Source organism: Theropithecus gelada, chromosome 14 (assembly GCF_003255815.1).
Source record: "Theropithecus gelada isolate Dixy chromosome 14, Tgel_1.0, whole genome shotgun sequence".
Classification (NCBI taxonomy): domain Eukaryota; kingdom Metazoa; phylum Chordata; class Mammalia; order Primates; family Cercopithecidae; genus Theropithecus; species Theropithecus gelada.
Window position 1 is genome coordinate 29,432,555 of NC_037682.1, and position 27,203 is coordinate 29,459,757.

At 41.0% G+C, this 27,203-nt stretch overlaps 1 pseudogene; it reads left to right on the forward strand.

The window, feature by feature from the left end:
- The first annotated feature begins 6,863 nt into the window (after positions 1 to 6,863).
- Positions 6,864 to 27,203, forward strand: part of LOC112605865 — a 46,535-nt pseudogene continuing 26,195 nt past the window's right edge.

Here is a 27,203-nt window from a genome sequence, read left to right on the forward strand (position 1 = left end):
AAAAAAAAAAAAAAAAAAAAAAAAAAAAAAAAAAAAAAAAAATTAGCCAGGTGTGGTGGCAGGTGCCTGTAGTCCCAGCTACTCAGGAGGCTGAGGTAGGAGAATGGTGTGAACCTGGGAGGTGGAGCTTGTAGTGAGCCAAGATTGTGCCCCTGCACTCCAGCCTGGGCAACAGAGCAAGACTACGTCTCAAAAAAAAAAAAAAAAGGTGGCACGCCAATATGGCCGAATAGGAAAAGCTCCAGCCTCCAGCTCCCAGTGTGAGCGTCACAGAAGACGGGTGATTTCTGCATTTCCAACTGAGGTACCAGGTTCATCTCACTGGGGCATGTCGGACAGTGGGTGCAGCCCAATGAGCGAGAGCCGAAGTAGGGTGAGGCATCACCTCACCTGGGAAGCATAAGGGGAAAGGGAATTCCCTTTCCTAGCCAAGGGAAACTGTGACACCCAGCACCTGGAAAATTGGGTCACTCCCACCCTAATACTGCACTTTACCAAGGGTCTTAGCAAACGGCACACCAGGTGATTATATACTGCACCTGGCTCGGAGGGTCCCATGCCCACGGAGCCTCCCTCATTGCTAGCACAGCAGTTGGAGATCTAACTGAAAGGCGGCAGTGAGGCTGGGGGAGGGGCACCCACCCTTGCTGAGGCTTAAGTAGGTAAACAAAGGTGCTAGAAGCTCGAACTGGGTAGAGCCCACCACAACTCAAGGAGGCCTGCCTGCCTCTGTAGACTCCACCTCTGGGGACAGGGCATAGCCAAACAAAAGGCAGCAGAAACCTCTGCAGATGTAAATGTCCCTGTCTGACAGCTTTGAAGAGAGTAGTGGTTCTCCCAGTACAGAGTTTGAGAATGGACAGACTGCCTGCTCAAGTGGGTCCCTGACCCCCGAGTAGCCTAACTGGGAGACATCCCCTACTAGAGGCAGACTGACACCTCACACCTCACACGGCCTGGTACACCTCTGAGACGAAGCTTCTAGAGGAATGATCAGACAGCAACATTTGCTGTTCAGCAATATTCACTCTTCTGCAGCCGCTGCTGCTGATACCCAGGCAAATAGGGTCTGGAGTGGACCTCGAGCAAACTTCAAAAGACCTGCAGCTGAGGGTCCTGACATTAGAAGGAAAACTAACAAACAGAAAGGACATTCACACCAAAACCCCATCTGTATGTCACCATCATCAAAGACCAAAGGTAGATAAAACCACAAAGATGGGGAAAAAGCAGTGCAGAAAATCTGAAAATTCTAAAAATCAGACCACCTCTCCCCTTCCAAAGGAATGCAGCTCCTAGCCAGCAATGGAACAAAGCTGGATGGAGAATGACTTTGATGAGTTGAGAGAAGAAGACTTCAGTCGATCAAACTTGTCCGAGCTAAAGGAGGAGGTACGAACCCAGTGCAAAGAAACTAAAAGCCTTGAAAAAAGATTTGACAAATGGATAACTAGAATAACCAATGTAGAGAAGTCCTTAAACGACCCAATAGAGATGAAAACCATGACACGAGAACTATGTGACAAATACACAAGCTTCAGTAACTGACTTGATCAACTGGAAGAAAGGATACCAGTGATTGAAGATCAAATGAATGAAATGAAGTGAGAAGAGAAATTTAGAGAAAAAAGAGTAAAAAATAAATGAACAAAGCCTCCAAGAAATATGGGACTATGTGAAAAGACCAAATCTACGTCTGATTGGTGTACCTGAAAGTGATGGGGAGAATGGAATCAAGTTGGAAAACACTCTGCAGGATATTATCCAGGAGAACTTCCCCAACCTAGCAAGGCAGGCCAACATTCAAATTCTGGAAATACAGAGAATGCCACAAAGATACTCCTTGAGAAGAGCAACTCCAAGACACCTAGTTGTCAGATTCACCAAAGTTGAAATGAAGGAAAAAATGTTAAGGGCAGCCAGAGAGAAATGTCGAGTTACCTACAAAGGGAAGCCCATCAGACTAACAGAAGATCTCTTGGCAGAAACTGTACGAGCCAGAAGAGAGTGGGGGCCAACATTCAGCATTCTTAAAGAAAAGAATTTTCAACCCAGAATTTCATATCCAGCCAAATTAAGTTTCATAAGTGAAGGAGAAATAAAATCCTTCACAGACAAGCAAATGCTGAGAGATTTTGTCACCACCAGGCCTGCCCTACAAGAGCTCCTGAAGGAAGCACTAAACATGGAAAGGAACAACTGGTACCAGCCACTGCAAAAACATGCCAAAATGTAAAGTCCATCAATGCTAGGAAGAAACTGCATCAAATAACAAGCAAAATAACCAGCTAACATCATAATGACAGGATCAAGTTCACATATAACAATATTAACCTTAAATGTAAATGACTAAATGCTCCAATTAAAAAACACAGACTGGCAAATTGGATAAAGAGTCAAGACCCATCAGTGTGCTGTATTCAGGAGACCCATCTCATGTGCAGAGACACACATAGGCTCAAAATAAAGGGATGGAGGAAGATCTACCAAGCAAATGGAAAACAAAAAAGGCAGGCATTGCAATCCTAGTCTCTGATAAAACAGACTTCAAACCAACAAAGATCAAAGGAGACAAAGAAGGCCATTACATAATGGTAAAGGGATCAATTCAACAAGAAGAGCTAACTATCCTAAATATATATGCACCCAATACAGGAGCACCCAGATTCATAAAGCAAGTCCTTAGAGACTTACAAATAGACTTAGACTCCCACACAATAATAATGGGAGACTTTAACACCCCACTGTCAACATTAGACAGATCAATGAGACAGAAAGATAACAAGGATATCCAGGAATTGAACTCAACTCTCCACCAAGCAGACCTAATAGACATCTACAGAACTCTCCACCCCAAATCAACAGAATATACATTCTTCTCAGCACCACGTCGCACTTATTCCAAAACTGACCACATAGTTGGAAGTAAAGCGCTCCTTAGCCAATGTAAAAGAAGAGAAATTATAACAAACTGTCTCTCAGACCACAGTGCAATCGACTAGAACTCAGGATTAAGAAACTCAATTAAAACCACTCAACTACATGGAAACTGAACAACCTGCTCCTGAATGACTACTGGGTACATCACGAAATGAAGGCAGAAATAAAGATGTTCTTTGAAACCAATGAGAACAAAGATACAACATACCAGAATCTCTGGGACACATTGAAAGCAGTGTGTAGAGGGAAATTTATAGCACTAAATGCCCACAAGAGAAAGCAGGAAAGATCTAAAATTGACACCCTAACATCACAATTAAAAGAACTAAAGCAAGAGCAAACACATTCAAAAGCTAGCAGAAGGCAAGAAATAACTAAGATCAAAGCAGAACTGAAGGAGATAGAGACACAAAAATCCCTTCAAAAAAATCAATCCAGGAGCTGGTTTTTTGAAAAGATCAACAAAATTGATAGACCACTAGCAAGACTAATACAGAAGAAAAGAAAGAAGAATCAAATAGATGCAATAAAAATGATAAAGGGGATATCACCACCAACCCCACAGAAATACAAACTACCATCAGAAAATACTATAAACACCTCTACACAAATAAACTAGAAAACCTAGAAGAAATGGACAAATTCCTGGACACATATACCCTCCCAAGTCTAAACCAGGAAGAAGTTGAATCCCTGAATAGACAAATAACAGGCTCTGAAATTGAGGCAATAATTAATAGCCTACCAACCAAAAAAAGTCCAGAACCAGACAGATTCACAGTCAAATTCTACCAGAGATACAAGGAGGAGCTGGTACCATTCCTTCTGAAATTATTCCAATCAATAGAAAAAAAGGGAATCCTCCCTAACTCAATTTAGGAGCCCAACATCATCCTGATACCAAAGCCTGGCAGAGACACAACAAAAAAAGAGAATTTTAGACCAATATCCCTGATGGACATCAATGCAAAAATCCTCAATAAAATACTGTCAAACAGAATTCAGCAGCACATCAAAAAGCTTATCTACCATGATCAAGTGGGCTTCATCCCTGGGAGGCAAGGCTGGTTCAACATATGCAAATCAATAAGCATAATCCAGCATATAAACAGAACCAAAGACAAAAATCACATGATTATCTCAATAGATGTGGAAAAGGCCTTTGACAAAATTCAACAACCTTTCATGTTTAAAATTCTCAATAAATTCAGTATTGATGGAACGTATCTCAAAATAATAAGAGCTATTTATGACAAACCCACAGCCAATATCATACTGAATGGGCAAAAACTGGAAGCATTCCTTTTGAAAACTGGCACAAGACAGGGATGCCCTCTCTTACCACTCCTATTCTACATAGTGTTGGAAGTTCTGGCCAGGGCAATCAGGCAGGATAAAGAAATAAAGGGTATTCACTTAGGAAAAGAGGAAGTCAAATTGTCCCTGTTTGCAGATGACATGATTGTATATTTAGAAAACCCCATCATCTCAGCCCCAAATCTCCTTAAGCTGATAAGCAATTTCAGCAAAGTCTCAGGATACAAAATCAATGTGCAAAAATTACAAACGTTCTTATACACCAATAACAGACAAACAGAGAGCCAAATCATGAGTGAACTCCCATTCACAATTGCTTCAAAGAGAATAAAATACCTAGGAATCCAACTTACAAGGGATGTGAAGGACCTCTTCAAGGAGAACTACAAACCACTGCTCAATGAAATCAAAGAGGACACAAACAAATGGAAGAACATCCCATGCTCATGGATAGGAAGAATTAATATTGTGAAAATGGCTATACTGCCCAAGGTAATTGATAAATTCAATGCCATCCCCATTAGCTACCAATTACTTTCTTCACAGAATTGGAAAAAACTACTTTAAAGTTCATATGGAACCAAAAAAGAGCCCGCATTTCCAAGACAATCCTAAGCCAAAAGAACAAAACTGGAGGCATCACGCTACCTGACTTCAAACTATACTACAAGGCTACAGTGACCAAAACAGCATGGTCCTCGTACCAAAACAGAGAAATAGACCAATGGAACAGAACAGAGCCCTCAGAAATAATACCACACATCTACAACCATCTAATCTTTGACAAACCTGACAAAAACAAGAAATGGGGATAGGATTCCCTATTTAATAAATGGTGCTGGGAAAACTGGCTAGCCATAAGCAGAAAGCTGAAACTGGATCCCGTCCTTACACCTTATACAAAAATTAATTCAAGATGTATTAGAGACTTAAATGTTAGACCTAAAACCATAAAAACCCTAGAAGAAAACTTAGGTAATACCATTCAGGACATAGGCACGGACAGGGACTTCATGTCTAAAACACCAAAGGCAATGGCAACAAAAGCCAAAATAGACAAATGGGATCTAATTAAACTAAAGAGATTTTTCACAGCAAAAGAAACTACCATCAGAGTGAACAGGCAACCTACAGAATGGGAGAAAAGTTTTGCAGTCTACTCATCTGACAAAGGGCTAATATCCAGAACCTACAAAGAACTCAAACAAATTTACAAGAAAAAAAAAAAAAACATCAAAAAGTGGGCAAAGGATATGAACAGATACTTCTCAAAAGAAGACATTTATGCAGCCAGCAGACACATGAAAAAATGCTCATCATCACTGGCCATCAGAGAAATACAAATGAAAACCACAATGAGATACCATCTCACACCAGTTAGAATGGTGATCATTAAAAAGTCAAGAAACAACAGGTGCTGGAGAGGATGTGGAGAAATTGGAACACTTTTACACTGTTGGTGGGACTGTAAACTAGTTCAACCATTGTGGAAGACTGTGTGGTGATTCCTCAAGGATCTAGAACTAGAAATACCATTTGACCCAGCCATCCCATTACTGGGTATATACCCAAAGGATTATAAATCATGCTGCTCTAAAGACACATGCACATGTATATTTATTGCAGCACTATTCACAATAGCAAAGATTGGAACCAACCCAAATGTCCCTCAATGATAGACTGGATTAAGAAAATGTGGCACATATACCCTATAGAATACTATGCAGCCATAAAAAAGGATGAGTTCATGTCCCTTCTAGGGACATGGATGCAGCTGGAAACTATCATTCTCAGCAAACTATTGAAGAAAAGAAAATTAAACACTGCATGTTCTCACTTATATGTGGGAATTGAACACTGAGAACATTTGGACACAGAAAGGGGAACATCACACACTGGGGCCTGCTGTGGAGTGGGGGGAGGGGGAGGGATAGCATTAGGAGATATACCTAATGTAAATGACGAGTTAATGGGATCAGCACACCAACGTGGCACATGTATACATATGTAACAAACCTGCACGTTGTGCACATGTTCCCTAGAACATAAAGTATGTATATAAAGAAAAACAACAACCTTGCAGATCAGACATATGGAAAAATGTTAAGATATCTTATTACAATTTACCAAGAAAAAAATGCTACTGGGATTTTTAAAATGTGACAAATAGATACTTCACTGCACAAATGACTACAGTAACATCTATTTCTTCAAAAAAAGTGAAAGTGATTTTTCTTCTATAAAAAGGTCCACTTCCATTAGCGAAGTAAAATTCTTCTAACTTTAAACTTTGAAGTGGGCTAATCTTAAATGTGATTGAAGGGAAAAAATTTGATATGTCAAAAAAAAAAAAAAGACTTATTCATGGGGGCACCCAATGAATAAGAATCACTGGAATGAAACTGGAGTCTGTGTTGCGTTTCTAACATGCTCTCCAGGTGATCTTTAAGCCCTCAAAGTTGGACTCCCACAGCTCTCTTCTTTTCCCTGTGTTACAGCAAAATGCAGTCATCCCAAGTATCCAAAAGAGGTCTCAGACCATTGCCTTATAGAAATGCAAGGAGAGCTAACAGTTTCTAGCTCATGAGGATGGCCTTTTGACTTCCATGTTAAGTCACGGGATACCTCAAATCCTGCAGATGAGGACAGGAGAGTGGAGAGGCGAGGGAGTTAACATGGACAAGTGAGTGCGTGTTATGTGCAGGGAAGCAGGTTTTCTACTCACACAGATGACACAGGTATGTGGATGGATACACAGTATGAATTTCTCCTAGGCTGGCCCGTCTGACTTCATAGATGGGGCTCTTCCCTTCTCCTGACAGTCAGGAGAGGTATTTCTGTCCATCTCCTCTGAACTCTTGCCTCATCCCAGGAAGCAGAGCCAAGCCCTGAGGCAGCATCAACCTCAGGAATGTCACAGGCACAGGTGTTTCTGGATTTACTGAACTCTTGCCTTGAAGCCAAAACAGCTGGGCTTACTGCAGCCCATTTATCCTGCTCCTTTTCTGCCCACTTTTCTCACTCATCTCTGACCCAAGGCTTGTGGTAAAGCACATCAGCATAGACTTGGGTGCAGGTAACAGCTGCCTGGAGGTGCCTGGGGATGTGTAATTTCAGGGCTGTCACCTCATTCCTCATTTAGGCAGCTGGCCAGCACCTGAGGGATTTTTCTGGATCTGCCAAGCACACATCTGAAGCTGAGAGCAGAGGGTAGGGGAACAGGGAGGCAGCTGGGTGTTGAGGAAAGGCTTTGAAAGCAACAGACCTAGACTTTGAACCCACACCTGCCAATTCCTGTATGACCATGGGCAAGTCACTTACCCTCCAAGGGCCTCATTTTTTATCTTCAAAAGAGGGGCCTTTGACCTATTTCTTGCAGGTTTGTGTTGTGGATTAAGAGAAATGCTATGAAAGTGTTTGTTAAAATGATTTTCACATAGTAAGCCTTCTTTTTTGTTAGGGCCTTTTCTCCAATATTAAAAACTTGCTTTGGCAAGTTATTTCTGCTCAGTGCCTCAGTTTCTTCATTTGTAAAGCAGGGACAATCATAGTATCTGACGGGGCAGTTGTGAGGCTTAGATGAGTTAATATACGCAAAGTTCTTTAGAACAGTGCCAACACATTGAAAGTTTTCAAGATGCATGAATTGTTAATTATATGCCTACTTACATTCACAACTCCTTTGGGGTCATAGCGGATGTTATGGAGAAGGCTGGAAACCTGAGAATCCAAGATAGGCCTAGTCTCTTTACAGATGAAAAAGCAACTACCTGTCTTGATTCAGGCTGCTATAACAAAGTGCCATTGTGTTAGTCCATTTTGCATTCCTATAGAGGAATACCTGAGACTGGCTAATTTATAAAGGAAAGAGACTTACTTGGCTCACAATTCTGCAGGCTATACAAGCATGGCACCCACATCTGCTTGGGTCCTGGTAAGGCCTCAGAAAGTTTACAATCATGATGAAAGGCAAAGAGGGAGCAGGTGTGTCACATGGTGAGAGAGAGAGAGAACAAGAGAGAGAGGAGGTCCCAGTCTCTGTCTCATTTTTTGTTTTAAACAGAGAGATCTCACAGGAACTTATTATTGTGGGGAGGGCATCAAGATATTAATGAGGGATCCATCCCCATGACTCAAATACCTCCCGCTGGACTCACCTGCAACACTGGAGGTCACATTTCAGCATGAGATTTGGAAGGGACAAACATGCAAACTATATCAGCCGTAAACTGCGTGGTTTATAAACAACAAAAATTTATTTCTTGCAGTTCTAGAGGCTGCAAGTGCAAGCTCTGGGCTCCAGTATGGTCGATTCTAGTGAGGGCCCTCTTCCTGGCTGCAGAGTGCCCACTTCTCCTTGTATCTCCACATGGCAGAAAGAGGGCAGGGCAAGAAAGTTCTCTGGGGTCCCCTTTACAAGGGCACTCATCCCATTCACGAGGGCTCCACCCTTATGACCTGATTACCTCCCAAAGGACCCACTCCAAATACCATCACATTGGGAATTCAATTTTACCTTATGAGTGTTAGGGGGACACCAACATTCAGTCCATCCCACTACCCTTCTGATTTTTCAGACAAGTTGTCCTTTTTTGTCTGGAATGGAAAGAGCCTTTCCTTGCAGAGGAGGCTCAGCTAACTCCCATCTTTTACGACATAAGTTCAAGTGTGCAGACATATTATCTACTGCTACATAATAGATTACCCCAAAACACAGTGGTTGAAACCAAACTTTTATTATCTGTGGATTTCTGTGGGTCCGGAGTCTGGGAACACTTCAGTTGAGAGGCTGACTCAGGCTCTCTCATGCGGTTGCAGCTAAGGTTTTGGCCGGAGCTGCAGTCCTCTGAAGGCTTGGTGGGGCTGAGGGAGCTGTTCCTGAGATGGTCACTCATTTGTCATTTGGCGGGAGGTCTCAGTTCCTAACCATGGGCATCGCTTCTTAGGCTATTGGAATGTCCTTACGAAATGGAAGCCAGCTTCCCACAGGGCAAGATGGAAGAGGGACTGAGATGGAAGCTGCATTATCTTTGTCTTTTATGATGTAGCCTCAAAATTAACACATCATTTCTGCAATTTCTACTCATTGGAAGCTAGTCATTAGGACCAGCCCACATTCAAGAGGAAGCATTGTCAAAGAATTTGAGGTCATATTTAAAATATCCTTATATTTAAAATATCAATAATGACAGATATTAAATACTTGGCAGACTAGGGAAGGAGGTTGATTTCCAAATGAGTCAGGGTCTGTCTGCTCTGTCCTTTTAATTCAGAGTGTCTTCATTCAATGTCCTGTGTTCTCTGTCCAGTTGACCCTTCCTGGAAAGAGATTTGAAATTTCCAGTTTCCAGCAATGTTGAAAACAGGCCCGGAAATGGAAGGAAGGGAAAATGGTTATGGCTCATACCACAAACTCTTATCAAATGCCTTCATTATGCTGCGTCCTACTTGGGCATTAGAAGTAAAGCGAAGAGTAACACAAATCTCTGCTCTTGGGGTGCCTGCTATAGTGGAGAGAGTAATGAAGAGAACATAAGAATAAAATAGGATAAGGTGGTCTTTACCTTGCCCCCTATTTTCCATGTCTATATCCTTTTCTTTCCCAGAAATTATCACAAATAGGATTTTCTCAGGTATTTGTTTGTTTTTCTTATTTATTACTGTTTCTTCCTACTGTATTCCTAGGACCTAGCCCAGTGGCTGCTATATGGAAACACTCAATAAATACTTGTGAATGAATAACTGTGATGAGGTAAGCACAGTGAACTATGGCAGCAAGCAGGAGGGATGCCCAACTCAGCCTTGAAGGAGGCCTTCCTGGAGGAAGCAATCCTGTGTTGAGATTTGAGGTGTGAACAGGAGCTAGCAGGATGCAGCAAGGGGATGTTGTTCCCACCCTCCAGGTACAGCATTCCAAGCTGGAAGAGAGTCCAGTGCATCCAAGGGATTGCAAAGACTTCCATATGCTGGAGGAGAGAGGCAGGGGTTGGTGGAGGGTGTCATTAGGAGAGTGGAGGGAGGATTGCAGAGGGAGGAGTGAAAGATAAGGGAAAGATACAGCAGGATCAGGTTATTAAGGACTTACTTACCAGCAGGACACAGTGGTTCATCCCTGTAATCCCAGCACTTTGGGAGGCTGAGGCAGGAGGAACACTTGAACCCAGGATTTCAAGACCAGCCTGGGCACCATAGCCAGACACCATCTCTGAAAATATAAAATAAAATAAAAAATTAGCCAGGCATAGTGAGATGGGAAGATTGCGTGAGCCCAGGAGTCAAGGCTACCATGAGCTGTGTTTGTGCCATTGTAGTCCAGCTGGGTGACATAGTGAGACCCTATCTCAAAACAAAAAACCAACAATAACTTGTGAGAAAATCTAAGGAATAGAAACTTCATCATAAAAACAATGGGGAACTATTGAAGGCGATGAAGTAAGGCAGGGGTCCCCAACCTCAGGGCTATGGACTGGTATCGGTACAGCAGGAGGTGAGCGGCAGGGGAGTGAGCATTACTGCCTGAGCTGCGCCTACTGTCAGATCAGCCGCAGCATTAGATTCTTATAGGAGCGTGAACCCTATTGCGAACTGTGCATGCGAGGGGTCTAGGTTGTGTGCTCTCTATGAGAATCTAATGCCTGATGATCTGTGGTGGAACAGTTTCATCCCAGAACCATCCCCCCCACCATTCATGGAAAAATTGGCTTCCACGAAACCGGTCCCTGGTGCCAAAAAGATTGGGGGGCGACTGAAGTAGCGGAATGACAAGGCCAGGTACCAAAGTCTTTGAAGTTTTAGCAAGGATGTGAAGGGCCACCCTAGGTTCCCCTCTAAGGTTTGAGAATGGGGGTTATATATGCCCCAGGAGCTAGAATCCAGAAGGTAACACTGCAGAAGGTATTTCTGGACAATCTTTCTGTAGGTTGCACAGCCTCCCAGCCCCATCTCGTGGTGAAGGGCAAGTGTCCTACCATGGGGGCAGGTGCGTGGTGCACCAGCTGCCTCAAGCCATGAAGTCAGGTCTCGCTAGACTCCCACCCAGAGGCCCTCACAGCATGCAGAAAGTAAACCCTGGCTCTTCCATGCTCCCTGGCTCCCTTTCAAAAGCAGAGTTGCTCCTCAAACCTAATTATACTAGAGCTTGGAGACTATGAGTTGGAAAACACATTTTTTCTACAACATAAGAAAATGTGCTGCTTCCTAGGCACCCCCATCCCCACTGGATTTATTTGTGGAATGTGCAGAATAACAGAAAAGCAGTTTTCTCTTAGAGGCATATGGAAAATGGTTTGTTTGCTTAGAAGAAAATCATAACTTGTCTTTTCTCCCCCAGAGGAAAATTAAACCCTCACACATTTAATCTTTTCAATCCTTTGTTTGTCTTGTATTTTTGAATCAAAACGCAGGCACGGGGAAAGTTAGTGCTTATTGATGAAGAGGAAATCTTAGTTGAAGGGTTAGATCTACTGGCCGAACTATAGGAATTCTGAACTCAAAGTACCCATCCGGTGTCTCCAAGGCAAGAATGGGGTGATTGGGCCACAAAGGCAAATGACACGTCTTTCACAGGAGAGAAGATGGTGTTGATTATATATAGTGTGTTTATGTTGCAGGGTGATGGCAGTAGGGGGACAGGCAGTGGATAAGGATAAAGTGTGAAATACTCAAATAATCTCCAAAGCAACTCGAAATAATCCTTCCTTTGGAGACCTGGTCTTCCCAGTCAAGATGCAAACAAAAGAAAATGGCCTGTCTTTATTTGGTTCACTGGTCCAGAAAATGGGCCCTGGGAAGATAAGGCCGAGCTGGTGTTTGAGGTGAATACAAGGAGCCAGGAGGTCTTGTTGGGGATTTCTTTCACCCAAGAGCTTCCTAAACCTGGAGCGTTCTCCTTGAAGAGGACACTGGAGCTGGCTGCTGCTGCTTTCTTTAAACAGACTCAGAAGTTCTTTTCTTGGTAACTCGAGAAACTATATGCAGGGCTTCAAGGACACATTCTGAATGATGATTTATGCTAAGTCGTTTAGCCTCCCCTCCCCACCAATAATTCTTCCAGCGAGCATTTAGCTGATTTGGAAAAAGTATATCAAATCCCCCAGAAAACAGTGTGTATCTTAACTGTCGATGAATGCAATTCTGATCATTATCTAAATGCTCAAAGCTTTACAAACTGAGTAACCCAAATGCACAGAAAACTGCTTGTCAGCTTCCAAAGAGAGGAGACAGTTTGTTACCCCTGAGGGGAAGCTGGGAGTGAATGGGGGAAATGGAGATTGATTCTGTGGACAGGCCATTTGAATAGCCTTGTGGGTATTTCCAGAAGTGAACCAAATTCATCACACCTTCCTCCGTGAAAAACACCTTACTAAGCACCTAATATTTGCCAAGAGCTTTGCTCATTGCTTGTAAAGATTTACCAAAACCTGGCCAGTAAATCCTGAGCAAAGGAAACACATGTGCTAAGCTCCACATTCAAGTTAGCTTTCTGCTAGGGACACTTTCCAAGTGGCAACACGAGGAAGTAAATCCCACAAGACGGTACTAGTTTCACTGGGTGGAGTCAACAGAGTTCAGACTTCAGGCTGTGGAAATGGCTGGAATTTCTTTTTTCTTTTTTTGAAATGGAGTCTCACTCTGTCGCCCAGGCTGGAGTGCAGTGACGCGATCTCGGCTCACTGCAACCTCTGACTTTCTGGTTCAAGTGATTCTCCTGCCTCAGCCTCCCGAGTAGCTGGGATTACAGGCATGTGCCACCCGCCCAGCTAATTTTTGTATTTTTAGTAGAGACGGGGTTTCACCATATTGGCCAAGATGGTCTTGATCTCCTGACCTCGTGATCTGCCTGCCTTGGCCTCCCAAAGTGCTGGGATTATAGGCATGAGCCACCGCGCCCAGCCAGTAGCTGGAATTTCTATGGCAGGATATCAAAGAAGAAAGAGCCAAACAGGGAAGATGCCCTAGAAATCTGCCTATGGGTCCCCTTCAGTCTTTGGCCAAATACAAAGCTGCACATGTGCAACAGGATCCTGCGTAGCCTGGCAGAGGGTACCTACTGAGGGACTGTGCTCTGGCTGGAGATTCTCGAGGTTACATAGCAATGGCAGACATTGGATTTCTGGCCAATCATAGTTCAACTGTATCACTGAACACTCTGGGCATTCAATTGAGATCCCAGAAAGACCAATCCTTAGAAACAGGACTACTCTAGTCCTAGCCTATGGGCTATTTCTGGCCTACTTTAACAAAGCTTAGAAACAAGCCTCAACAGGATCAAGCTGCACCATACGTAAATTAAATGCTTGCCTTAGCAATACTCAGCACCCTAAAGGAAAACAACGTAATCCAAACTCAACATTGTAGCATTCATAAGACCCAGCATTCAATAAAAAAATTATTAGACATACAAAGTGGTAAGAAAACGTGACCCATAACCCAGAGAATAAAGTCAGTAGAAATAGGACTAGAGATGCCACAGATGTTGGCAGTAGCAGACAAAGACTTTAAAACAGCCAGTAGAAATAATTTCAAGAATTAAAAGGAAGGATGGACACATTAATATAGAAATCTCAATGGAGAAAGAGAAACCTTAAAAAGAGACAAGTGGAAATTACAGTACTAGAAAGCATACTTCATGAAACAAATTCACTGTATTTAATGCTTAACATTAGATTGAACACTGCATAAGAAAAAATCAGTGAGCTTGAAAACAGGTCAACAGAAATTATCCAAACTGAAGCACAGAGAAAAAAAGGATTTTAAAAAAAGACTCAGTGATCTGTGAGAAAACATCAAGCAGTATAATGTATGCGTAAGTAGAGTCACAGTAGAAGAGAGAAAAAAGTGAGACAGGAAAAAAAGGTTGAAGTAATGGCCACTATCCCCAAAATCTGATGAAAAAATGTCAACATACAAATCCAATAAATTCAATAAAACTTACTTAAGAGAAGCACAAAGAAAGCCACACCTAGGCACATCATAATCAAATTGCTAAAAACTGAAGATAGAGAAAAATTAAAAAGTAGCCAGGGAAAAAAGACAGGTTACTCAAAAAGGAATAATGAGAAATATTCCTATTTTTTTTTAATCAGACATAAAACTAGTCAGAAGATAATGGGGCAGCATCTTTGAAATGACTAAATAAAAACCAAACAAAACTATACTAAAAAACCTCGGTCAACCCATAAATCTATATCCGGAAAAAAAGTAGTCTTAAAAAGTAGACTAAAGGCATTTCCAGATAAGTAAAAGCTGGATGAATCATTAACATACATGCATTTCAAGAAATGTTAAAGGAAGTCCTCCAGGCAGGAAGAAAATGATTCCACATGATATCAGATCTGCATTAAAAAGACTACCAGAAATGGAAAATATGTGGGGCATAAATATAAAAGACATTTCTTCTTATTTCTTAGTTTCTTTAAAAAAAAATTCAAGTGCTTAAACCAAAAATAGTAACAAAGTACTGTGAGGTGTATAATCTATGCAGAAGCAAAATGTATGACAATTGCACAAAAGATGAGGGTGGATAAATGAAAGTATATTGTTGTAAAGTTCTTACATTTATGTGAAGTGGCATAAAGTTAATTCAAGGTAGACAGTGATAAAATATGTTTATTTTAATCCCCAAAGCACCCACTAAAAGTTAGGCATAGCTAAAAAGCTATTAGAGAAGATAGAATGAAATACAAGAAAACACCCAATTGATCCAAAAGAAGACAGGAAAAGGAAAATAAGAAACGTAGGACAAGGGGACAAAGAGAAAACAAATAGCAAGATGATAGAATCAAACCCAATCAAATTACTAATTACATTCTGTCTAGCTTGACTAAACCATCTAATGAAAAGAGCAAGAGTGCTAGACTAGATTTTAAAAAGTGAGATTCAACTATATGATGTTTATAAGGACACGCTTTAAATATGAAGATACATGCAACTTAAGAGAATAGAAAAGAGAACCATGTATTGATTAATTGTAAAAACACAGGAGTGGTATTGCTATCAGACAAAGACAAGGAGAATTACCAGGGATAGAGAGTGACATTACATAATGACAAAAGAATCAATTCATTGAGAAGATATACAATTCCTGAATATTTGCTAACAAACTTCAGTGTATATGAATGCAAAACTGATAGAATTGAAAGGATAAATAGATAAATTCATAAGAGTTGAAGAGATTTACCTTCTCTCAGTAATTGATACAACATATAAACAAAAAAAAATCAGAAAACATACAGAGGATTTGAATAACTCTAAACGGACGTAACCTAATTGGCCTTTTTTTGTTTTTGTTTTTTGGAGACAGAGTCTCACTGTCACCCACGCTGGACTGCAGTGGTGCGATCTCAGCTCACTGCAACCTCTGCCTCCCGGGTTCAAGTGATTCTCCTGCCTTAGCCTCTCGAGTAGCTGGGACTACAAGGGTGCACCACCAGCCCAGCTAATTTTTTTGTATTTTCAGTAGAGATGGGTTTTTGCCATGTTGCCCAGGCTGGTCTCGAACTCCCGAGCTCAGGTTATCTGCCCACCATGGCCTCCCAAAGTGCTAGGATTACAGGCGTGAGCCACTGCACCTGGCCTCCTAATTGACATTTTATCAAACATTACTGAACAATTACAGAATATATATTGTATTTACATGTACATTTATGTTTATGTACTTTATTTTTTATGTTTACGTTTATGTACTTTATTCACCAAAATAGACAATAAACTGGGCCATAAAATGTGTCTCAGTACATTTCAAAGGACTGAAATAATAATCTATTCTTTTTTTTTTTTTTTTTGAGATGGAGTCTTGCTCTGTCTCCCAGACTGGAGTACAGTGGTGCCATCTCGGCTCACTGCAACCTCCGCCTCCCAGGTTCAAGCAATTCTCTGCCTCAGCCTCCCAAGTAGCTGGGATTATAGGTGCCCACCACCATGCCTTGCTAATTTTTTTGTATTTTTAGTAGAGTTGGGGTTTCACCATCTTGGCCAGGCTGGTCTTAAACTCCTGACCTTGTGATCCACCTGCATCAGCCTCCCAAAGTGCTGGGATTACAGGTGTGAGCCACCACACCCAGCCAAGAATATATTCTTTAATAACAACAGAATTAAAATAAAAAGATCAAAAAAACTTTGGCAAATCCAAATATTTTGAAATTAAACCACATTGCGAAATAACCCATGAATCAAATAAATCACAAGAAAAATTTTAAAATCTTTTGTCCTGATAAAACCATAGCATATCCAAATTTGTGAGATTCAGTTAATGAAGCATTTGGAGTAAAATTTATGGTCTTAAATATTTATATCAGAGAAAAAGAAGGCTTACAGAAGTAAATCCATGCATTTATGGTCAACTGATTTCCAACAAAGGTGCCAAGAACACACAATGGAGAAAGGACAGTCTCTTCAATAAATAGTGTTGGGAAAACTGGACATGCATAAACAGAAGAATGAAATTGAACCCTTATCTCACACCATAGACAAAAAATCAACACAAATGGGTTAAAGACTTAAACATAAAGACTCCAAATTGCAAGTCTCCTAGGAGAAAACGGAAAAAACTTCTTGACATTTGTCTAGGCAACATTTTTTTGGATATGTCCTGAAAAGCCCAGGCAACAAAAGCAAAAATGGACAAATGAGATTACATCAAACTGAAAACCTTCTGCACAGCAAAGGAAACAATTGGCAAAGCAAGAAGACAATCGCTGGAATGCAAGAAAGCATTCTGCAAATCATACAGCCTATAAGGGGTTAATACCCAAAATGTAAAAGGATCTCAAAAAGCTCAATAACAAGAAAACAACCATATTCAAAAATGGGCAAAGGACTTGAATAGATATTGTTCAAAAAAAGGCATGAATGGTCAACAGGTACATGAAAAAATGTTCAGTGTCAACAATCATCAGAGAAATGCAAATTAAAACCACAATGAGATATCACCTCACACCTGTGAGAATGGCTGTTCTCAAAAAGACAAAAGAAGGCCAGGTGTGGTGGCTCACGCCTGTAATACCAGCCCTTTAGGAGGCCGAGAGGGTGGATCACCTGAGATCAGAAGTTCGAGACCAGCCTGGCCAACATGGTAAAACCCCGTCTCTACTAAAAATACAAAAATTAGCCAGGTGTAGGGGCGCACGCCTGTAATCCCAGCTACTTGGGGGGCTGAGGCGGGAGAATTGCTTGAACCTGGGAGAAAGAGGCTACAGTGAGCCAAGATCCTGCCACTGCACTCCAGCCTGGGTGACAGAGTGCGACTCCATCTCACACACACACACACAAAAGACAAAAGATAACAAGGGTTGACAAGGATGTGGAGAAGAAGGAACGCTTGCACACTATTGGTAGGCATGTAAATTAGCACAGCCATTAAGAAAAACCATATGGAGGTTTCCCAAAACATTAAAAATAAAACTACCATCTAATCCAGCAATCTCACTTTTGGTTATATATGCAAAGGAATAGAGATATGGAGAGATATAAAAAGATAATTGCACCCAGCTGGGCACGGTAGCTCACGCCTGTAATCCCAGCACTTTGGGAGGCCTAGGTGGGTGGATCATGAGGTCAGGAGATCGAGACCATCCTGGCTAACACGGTGAAACCCCGTCTCTACTAAATATACAAAAAGTTAGATGGGCATGGTGGCGGGTGCCTGTTGTCCCAGCAACTCAGGAGGCTGAGGCAGGAGAATGGTGTGAACCTGGGAGGCGGAGCTTGCAGTGAGCAGAGATCGTGCCACTGCACTCCAGTCTGGGTGACAGAGCAAGACTCCATCTGGAAAAAAAAAAAAGATAACTGCACCCATGCTTATTGCAGCATTATTCATAATAGCCAAGATATATAAACAGCCAAAGTGATTATTGATGGATAAAATAAATATGGTGTGTATGTATATATGCACACACAATCAAATACTATTCCACTTTTAAAAAGAAAATCCTGTCATTTATGACAACATGGATAAATCTGGAGGATATAACGCTAAGTGAAATAAGCCAGATGCAGAAAGAAAACTACTGCATGATCTCACTTATTTGTGATATCTGAAAAAGTTGAACTCAGAAGCAGAGTAGAATGGTGGTTACCAGGGGCTGGAGGGAGGGAAAGGTGCTTGAGATACCAAAATGTTTGTCAAAGGGTACAAAGTTTCAGTGAGACAGGATGAATAAGTTTTGGAGACCTTATTCTAGAGTGGTAGCTATAGTTTATAATCAGGTACTGTATACTTGAACATTGCTGAAAGAGTAGATCTCAAATGTTCTCACTACAAAAAAATATGTGAGATGATGGCTGTTAATTATCTTGAATTAATCCCTTCTCAATGTGTACATGAATCAATGTATCACATTGTACACCATAAATATATACAATTTTTATTTATCAATTATACCTTATTTAAACTGGGGGAAAATGTTGAAAAGAAGTCTTAAAATCAATGATCTAATTCTTCATCTTAAGAAACTAGGAAACATAAATTACACCTCTAATACATCACAAGGAAATAGTAAAGAGTATAAACCAGTGAAATAAAAAGTAGATTAGGAAGTCAACAAAACCAAAAGTTCATTCTTTGAAAGGAGTAATCAAATTGATAGACCTCTAGCTACACTGATCAAGAAAAAAAGAGAACACAAATTACAAATATGAAGAATGAAAGATGGGAGACCACTGCCGGTTTCTACAGTTGTTAAAAGACAAATAAAAGACTATTTCTAACAATCTCATATCAATAAATTACAATATTTAGATAAAACTGACAAATTCTTTAAAAGTCACAAATTATGAAACTCACAAAATATCAGGCATAAATATGAATAACTCTATATCTGTTTAAAAATTTAATTAAAAGCCTTGCCACAGGAAAAATTCAGGGCCACATGACTTCACTGATAAATTCTATCAAACATTTAAGGAAGAAATAATGCCAATATTACACAAACTTTTTCAGAAAATAGTGGAGAAGGAACAGTTTCTGACTTACGAGGTGTGCATAATCCTAATACTAAGGATATTACAAGAAAAGAATTATGGACCAATATCCCTCCTGGCCTAGATACAACATTTCTTAAATACTGGAGAAATTGAATATTTTAGAAGGAAATAATTCATCATTACCAAATAGAGTGTATCCCAGTTATGTAAGATTTAACTTTAGAAAGTTTGTACAATATTAGGTCAGTATGCAAAAATCAATTGCATTTATATTACAGAGCAAAACAAACAGTTGGAAAATGAAATCAAAGACTCAATATCATTTACCATAGCATCCCCAAAATGAAATACTTAGGGACAAAGTTAATGAAAGATATTTAAGATCTCCATGTTAATAAGTACAAAACTGCTGAGAAGTATTAAAGACCTTCATAAATAGATATTTCATGTTCAAGGGTGGAAAGATTCAACACTGTTAACATGTCATTTCTCCCCAGATTATTCTGCAGGAACATAACAGTTATCATAGAGCAGACCCTTCTTTGTAAGAAATTGACAAGCTGATTCTAAGATTAATATAGAAATGTGAAGTCCTAGAATAGTCATGTAATCTTGAAAAAGTACCTAGTTAGATGACTTATAAACCACCTGATTCCAAATCTTTCCTTTTTTTTTTTTTTTTCCCTGAGATAGAGTCGTGCTCTGTCACCTGGGCTGCAGTGCAGTGGCGTGATCTTGGCTCACCGCAACCTCTGCCTCCTGCGTTCAAGCGATTCTCCTGCCGCGGCCTCCCAAATAGAAAGCTACAGTAATCAAGAGAGCATAGTATTGGTGCAAAAGCAGATAAATTGATCAATGAAACAGATTACTAAATCCAGAAATAAGTTTATATAAGTGGGGTTTTAATTTGAGAGCTAAGGCAATTCAATGGTGAAAGGAAAAACAAAATTAAGGTGCTAGAATAACTGGGTATCCATGTGGGGAAAAAAAAAGACTCTTGACTCCACCTTATACCACATCCAAGTATTAGTTCAATATAGATCATGGACCTAAATTTAAAAGCTAAAACTATACAACTTCTAGAAGAAACATACAAAAATGTCATTCCTAATTTGAGAGAGACAACAATTTCTCAGAAAAGACACAGAAGGGCTGGGCATGGTGGCTCATTCCTGTAATCCCAGCACTTTGGGAGGCTGAGGCAGGCGGATCATGAGGTCAGGAGTTCGATATCAGCCTGGCCAATGTGACGCAACCCTGTCTCTACTAAAAATATAAAAATTAGCCGTGCGTGGTACGTGCCTGTAGTTCCAGCTGCTTAGGAGGCTGAGGCAGGAGAATCGTTTGAACCTGGGAGGTGGAGTTTGCGTTGAGCCGAAATTGCACCACTGCACTCCACCCTGGGTGACAAAGTGAGACTGTCTCAAAACACACACACACACACACACACACACACACAAGATAAGACATAGAAGACACTAGCCATAAAAGAAAAAAATCAATAAATGGGGTCTTACAAAATTAAAAACTTTTGCTCATTGAAGATATTTTTTTAAAAATCAGTAAGCGGCCCACACACTGAAAGAAAACATTTGCATATACATTCTGAGAGTTCAAAATATATTGAGAACTTTTACAACTCAACATTAAGAAGACAATCAACTATGAATAATGGCCAAAAGACTTGAATAGCCACTTCTCAAAGATACAGAAATAGCCAATGCGCACATGAAAAAGGTCTCAACATCATTAGTAATCAATTAAAAGTAAATTAAAACCATAATGAGATATCGTTATACCGCCACCAGAATGACTCCAGTTAAAAAGTTTGACAATACCTAGTATTGGTAAAATTGTGGCATAAGTGGAACTGTCATACATTTCTGGTAAGTGCATAAAATGGTACACACACTTTGGAAAACTGTTATTAAAAGAGGAAAAATCAATATTTTTCTATACTCTCACAACACTTCACTTCTGACATCAAATGTGTGGGCTTTCTCTGCATCAACAAAAAATTCTTTACGCCTCCAAACACCCCCTGGGTGTCCCACAATTCACCTAAATTGTGACATCATCTACTTAGGGCTGGCATTGGACTCCACGGATTGAGGACTCAGTCCAACAAGACTGCCTCCACTTCAGATGCCAATTGCAAGTCTCAGGTTGTCACCTGTACTTGTGATCAACTTGCTATACAAAGCGGGGTTCACACAACCCAATTTCCTCCTCAGATTCAGACTCAAAAAATTTTTAGGACTCACAGAACGCAGGGAAATGCTTACTTACATTTACTGGTTTATTATAAAGTATATGATGAAGGATATCTGGAATGAATGAACAGCCAGATGAAGAGATGCATAGAACTGGGTCCAGAAGGGACCTGGGAATAGGAGCTTTTGTCCCCATAAAGCAGAGGTGTGCCACCCTCCTGGCACGTGGGTGTGTTTACCAACTTGGAGCTCTTTGCACTCCATCTTTTAGGGTTTTTTTAAATAGAGGCTTCATGTAGACATGATCAATTATTAACTCAATTTTATCTTCCCTATCATCCAAGGAGGATGGGGGATGGGGCTGAAAGTTCCAAGCTTCTCATGATGGCTTGGTGTGTTTCTGGTGACCAGCCCCCATTCTGAAGCTATCTAGGAGCTGCACCAAGAGTCACCTCGTTAGAACAAGAGATGCTCTTATCACTCAGGAAATTCCAAGGCAATTAGCAGATCTGTGTCGGGAACCAGCGTTAAAGACCAAATATTCTTTTAAAAGATGCTCCTAGCACTTCTATCTTAAAGAAAACTGCAAAAGTTTTGGGAGCTCTGTATCCAACACCTGGGGGTAGAAACCAAACATAATATTTTTTTATGATGCCACAGTTAGTTTCTTATAAAATTAGCTATGCGTATACTCTATGACCCAGCGTTTCCAATTTTTCAGTATTTACCCAAGAGAAAGGAAAATACATATCTGAACACAAAGACTTGTGTGTGATGTGCATTGTAGCTTTGTCCATAATGGTCCCAAAGTGGAAATAATCAAGTACCTGTAACGGAAGAATGAATAAACACATTTCAGCATATTCAGAGAAATGGAGTACTACTCAGCAATAAACGACAGCAGACACACTCTATGATCTCAAAAATGTGATGTGGAATGAAAGAAGATGGAACCAAAGAATACGTTTTGTATAATTCCATTTATAAAGAAGTCACAACAGTAGTTGCTGAAGGCTGAGGATAAAGATGGGGAAGAGAGAACTTTAGGGTCATGGAAATGCTCTAGGTCTTGTTCAGGGTGTGGGTTACTGAAGTATATGCATCTGTTAGAAGCTGTCAGACTTTACGCTTAACATCTGAGCATGCCCTTAAAAATCAAAACAACAAACACGAAAACTAGCATCATGGCTCAGGCTTTCATGTCAGATGGAGCAAGTTTCAAGTTCTGATAGTGCCAAATATTAGTGGGCTGACCTTGGGAAAATAAAGTATTCCTCTTAAAATCCAGTCTCCTCAGCTGTAAAAAGGGAAGTGATAATGAAATAGAATAATTTATGAGCGCATACAGTGTAATAAATGCCCACTAAATTGTGATTTTGTTTTATTTTATTTTATTTTATTTTATTTTATTATCTTTTTGAGACAAGGAAGGTCTCACCTTGTCACCCAGGCTGAAGTTCAGTGGCATAATCACAGCTCACCGCATCTTCTGCCTCCGGGGCTCAAGCAATCCTCCCACCGAAGCCTCCCAAATAGCTGGAACCACAGGCGCAAGCCACCACACCCAGCTAAATTTTTGCAGAGACAAATGTATTAGTCCATTTTCACACTGCTAGAAAGACATGCCTGAGACTGGGTAATGTATAAAGAGGTTTAATTGACTTACAGTTCTGCGTGGCTGGGGAGGCCTCAAGAAACTTACAATCATGGTGGTGGGGGAAGAGGCAGATCTTACATGGTGGCAGGTGAGAGAGAATGCCTGTGTCAGCGCATGAAAAACTACCAGTTATAAAACCATCGGATCTCGTGAGAGTTCACTATCAGGAGAACAGCATGGGGGAAACTGCCCTATAATCTGATTACTTCCTACCAGGTCTCTCCCTAAACTCCTGGGGATTACAATTCAAGATGAGATTTGGGTAGGGACACAAAGCCTAACCGTATCAATGAGGTTTCACCATGTTGCCTAGGCTGGTCTTGGACTCCTGGCCTCAAGTAATCCACCAGCCTTAGACTCTTAAAATGCTGGGATTACAGGCATGGGCCACTGCACTCTGCCTATTTTATAATAATAAAAAGACATGTGACATTGTAGAAAATCATACAATTATAGAAAAGAAAATAATAACCATAATCCCATCCAGAGATAATCATTGTAAACCTTTAGACACAAGTTTTTTTCTATTTATATATGTTCTATGTTTTCTATGCCTATAGTTGAGTTTATAACGAATATACAATGTTAATTTCTTATTAATTAATAAAAGCATGCTTGTAAGATATGCTTGTAAGCCAAAAACATTGAAAAAGTAAGGTTGTGAACTTCAGGGAATCTGTCTCCCCACTGCCCTAACGGACCAATCAGAGTGAGCTTTTAAAAAAGCTGACCTGTGTGTCACTTCCCAAACACCTCAATAGAGTCCATTGCCCTTAGAATCAAGTTCAACTTAACAGGTATACAAGGCCCTTCATGATTGGGGTTTGGGTGACCTAGACTAGGTCTGGCTCCACTTCTAGTTGCATGTATCTCTCATCTTTCTTGGCCCATCAAGCTAGGTGGGGCACATTCTTCTCATGGCAGTGGCTTATGGGGGCACATGGAACGCCCAATGCCTAAGACCTAAGCTATGAAAATGCCTCTTAGGATTGGCATAGAGACATACCTACCAGATCTCACGGCCAAGCCAAAGTAAATGGGGAGAGAGGCTCTCCTCATCCTGTCCACAGCAAAGTTGAGGCTGCAGGGAGTGGTGAAGAACTGGAGTCAATAGCTTAATCTACTGCCACCCCCATGTACTCCTGTCTGACCGACCAGGTTCACCTCCTCCAGGGTGTCACCTGCTCCTCTTCCTACCTTCAGACATCTGACACTTCTTTGTAGATTGCCAGCTTCTCACTTACCCTCAACTCCTCCTTGACTCTTTCTGAGTCCAGGTCAGGCCAGGTGTCGTGCTCTGTGTTCCTGTAGGACTCTGCACTTCCCTATCATGGCTCTTGCTACACTACTTTGTGCTTGGATGTTCACTTGTCTATACCCTGGACCCGTTATCTCCTTTGAAGGTTTAGGTGAGCTTGTCCTTGATATGTGAGGTAAGGATGGGGAAATTTTGTTCCTGAGTACAATCTTTAGTTTCCGGAAATAGAGTACTGGGTATTTCATGCTTTGGGCTGGAAACCCTTGGAAGGACCCAACTCCAAGTGAGAAAACACACCTCTTTCTTTAGGTTACAGGCAGAAACTAGAGTGCAATGGATATCTGTTGCTTTTGCTTGACCACATCCCTTTGGCCTTTTAAAAATATATATAGTAGCAGTGGGTCTTTGGGGAATCACTCCTTTACCACTGTATACAGGCTTCTGTCCCTGCTAATCAGACGTCCTCACCCAGTGGTATGAATCAGGTATACAGGTTTCTGTCCCTGTGTCCTGTATCCCCTGCCTTGGGTTAACATTGAATTAATCAGATGCTCTCACCCAGTTAGGAATCAGGTGGAGCAACCTGATAGGAAAATCATTTGAACAGACTTTTCTCAAAGGCAGTTATTTGTTGTAACTGCCCATTATTCGTTTCTTCTACCCAGACTCCCAGAGCTACTGGGGTTCCTACTGTTGGCTTAGCTTTTCCTAGAATTTGCTATGCTCTCATATAGCCTTTTGATAAATTCTTGCATTTTGTTTTTATTAAATTCACCAGATCTCATGTCTGTTACTTATTAAGAAAATAAGCAAACAAATAAAAAATACCATCACTGACACCACAACCAGATGCTCAACAACTTCAGAGCCCACTCTATATCTATCCTTCAGGTCCACCAGTGAGGGGGTAAGAAGTTTGCCAGCTCCTATTTTGGGTTAGTTGGCCTTTGAGCTCTTGTAAACCTCCTTTTTTTTTTTTTTTTTTGAGATGGAGTCTCACTCTGTCACCCAGGCTAGAGTGCAATGTCATGATCTCAGCTCACTGCAACCTCTGCCTCCCAGGTTCAAGTGATTCTCCTGCCTCAGCCTCCCGAGTAGCTGGGACTACAGGTGGGTACCACCACGCCTGGCTAATTTTTAAAAATATTTTTAGTAGAGATGGGGTTTCACCATGTTTAGCAAGATGGTCTTGATCTCCTGACCTCGTGATCTGCCCGCCTTGGCCTCCCAAAGTGCTGGGATTACAAGTGTGAGCCACCGTACCCAGCCGTAAAGCTCATTTTAAGAGGCAAATCTCTGGATAATTCAAGACTGTCAGCAGCTGGGCATTTCTAAGTGCATGCATCTTTTCTTTGCTAAGGAGAGAGAGAAACTTCCTGTGGCAGCTGGAATAACAAAGTGGCTACTGAATACTATGTCCTGCACATTAAAAATGTATCCCCATTATTATACTTACAGAGGGGGTCTTTTGAGTATTCTTAGAGCTTTGAGAACAGACATAGTATGTGAAAATCACCAGGGCAGGCAGGCTAGAAGGTGGCCTGGGAGCCACCATGTTACATAAAATAAATCCCCCTGCTGTCTGTCTATGGAACAATCTATATATGAATCTTTCCATCAGTCATCCATCTACCTATTGTCTATCTGCCACCAGACCTGGATGCACTTTCACAGACCCTAGGCATGTTCACATTTTATATAAGCTAAACAGCTAGGGCATGGAAACAGTACCATGTAGTTACCCTGGCTTGCTGAAGAGGAGGCCTGAGGCACAGCTCACTGTGGGCTGAGCTTCCCTTTGTGATGAAGCGCCCACTTGCTCGTGACATCAGAGAAGAAAAGCATGCACCCAGTAGTCCCTGCTTGCCAGAAAGTACTCTTTCAGTGGAAAAACAAATTATGGGATCCTGTCCTAATTTGGGACAAATGACACCTCTAGTTTATTCTTAATTGTCCTTGTATGCAAATTTTCCTTTTCCTTTCTAATTTGTCATGTGAGCAAAGTTAAATTAACCCGAACATGTGGTAACAGATTCCACCTATGTTAAGCTCTTCACTTCCTTCCCTTAGGCATTTAATCAGTTTTATTTTTTTGGACTAGATTTGTTTGGCAAGTCAAAGAGAAGATAACAAGATTGGGGGCTGGGGGGAGGCAGTTTTTTAAAGATAGAAGTACAAAAGGAGCTGCCATCTGAAGTCTCAAATTAGGATGGAAAGCACATTCTCAGCAGCTTTATCTTACTATAATTGAAAGTTTAAAACAGAGTGAGTTTCATTTGAATCAAGAGGCTGCAATTAAATTTATTTTTCTAAGAGGTGCCCTTTTAGTATATTATATAGCCTTAATGCCTGCTTTTCACTACTGACCTGGAGAAAAGGGTATATTTCATTGTGAATATATGCCATTTTAAAAAGTATATTTCATTTTAATAGAATTTTGAGAGACAATGAGGTACCACAAGGAAACACACCAGTTTCCTTTAAAATTACAGGCTTGAGCCCTGGGTTCTTGGTCCTCTCCCTCCTGTTAGGTTGAGGTAAAAGTAATTGTGGTTTTTGCCATTACTTTTTTTTTTGGAGACAGAGTTTCGCTCTAGTTGCCCAGAGTGGAGTGCAATGGCGCAATCTCAGCTCACTGTAACCTCTGCCTTCTGGGTTCAAGCAATTCTCCTGCCTCAGCCTCCTGAGTAGCTGGGATTACAGGCACCCGCCACCATGCCCGGGTCATTTTTGTATTTTTAGTAGACACAGGGTTTCACCATGTTGGCCAGGCTGGTCTCGACCTCCTAACCTCAGATGATCTGCCCACCTCGGCCTCCCAAAGTGCTGGGATTACAGGCGTGAGCCACCGCACCGGACCTACCATTACTTTTTTTTTTTTTTTTTTTTTTTTTTT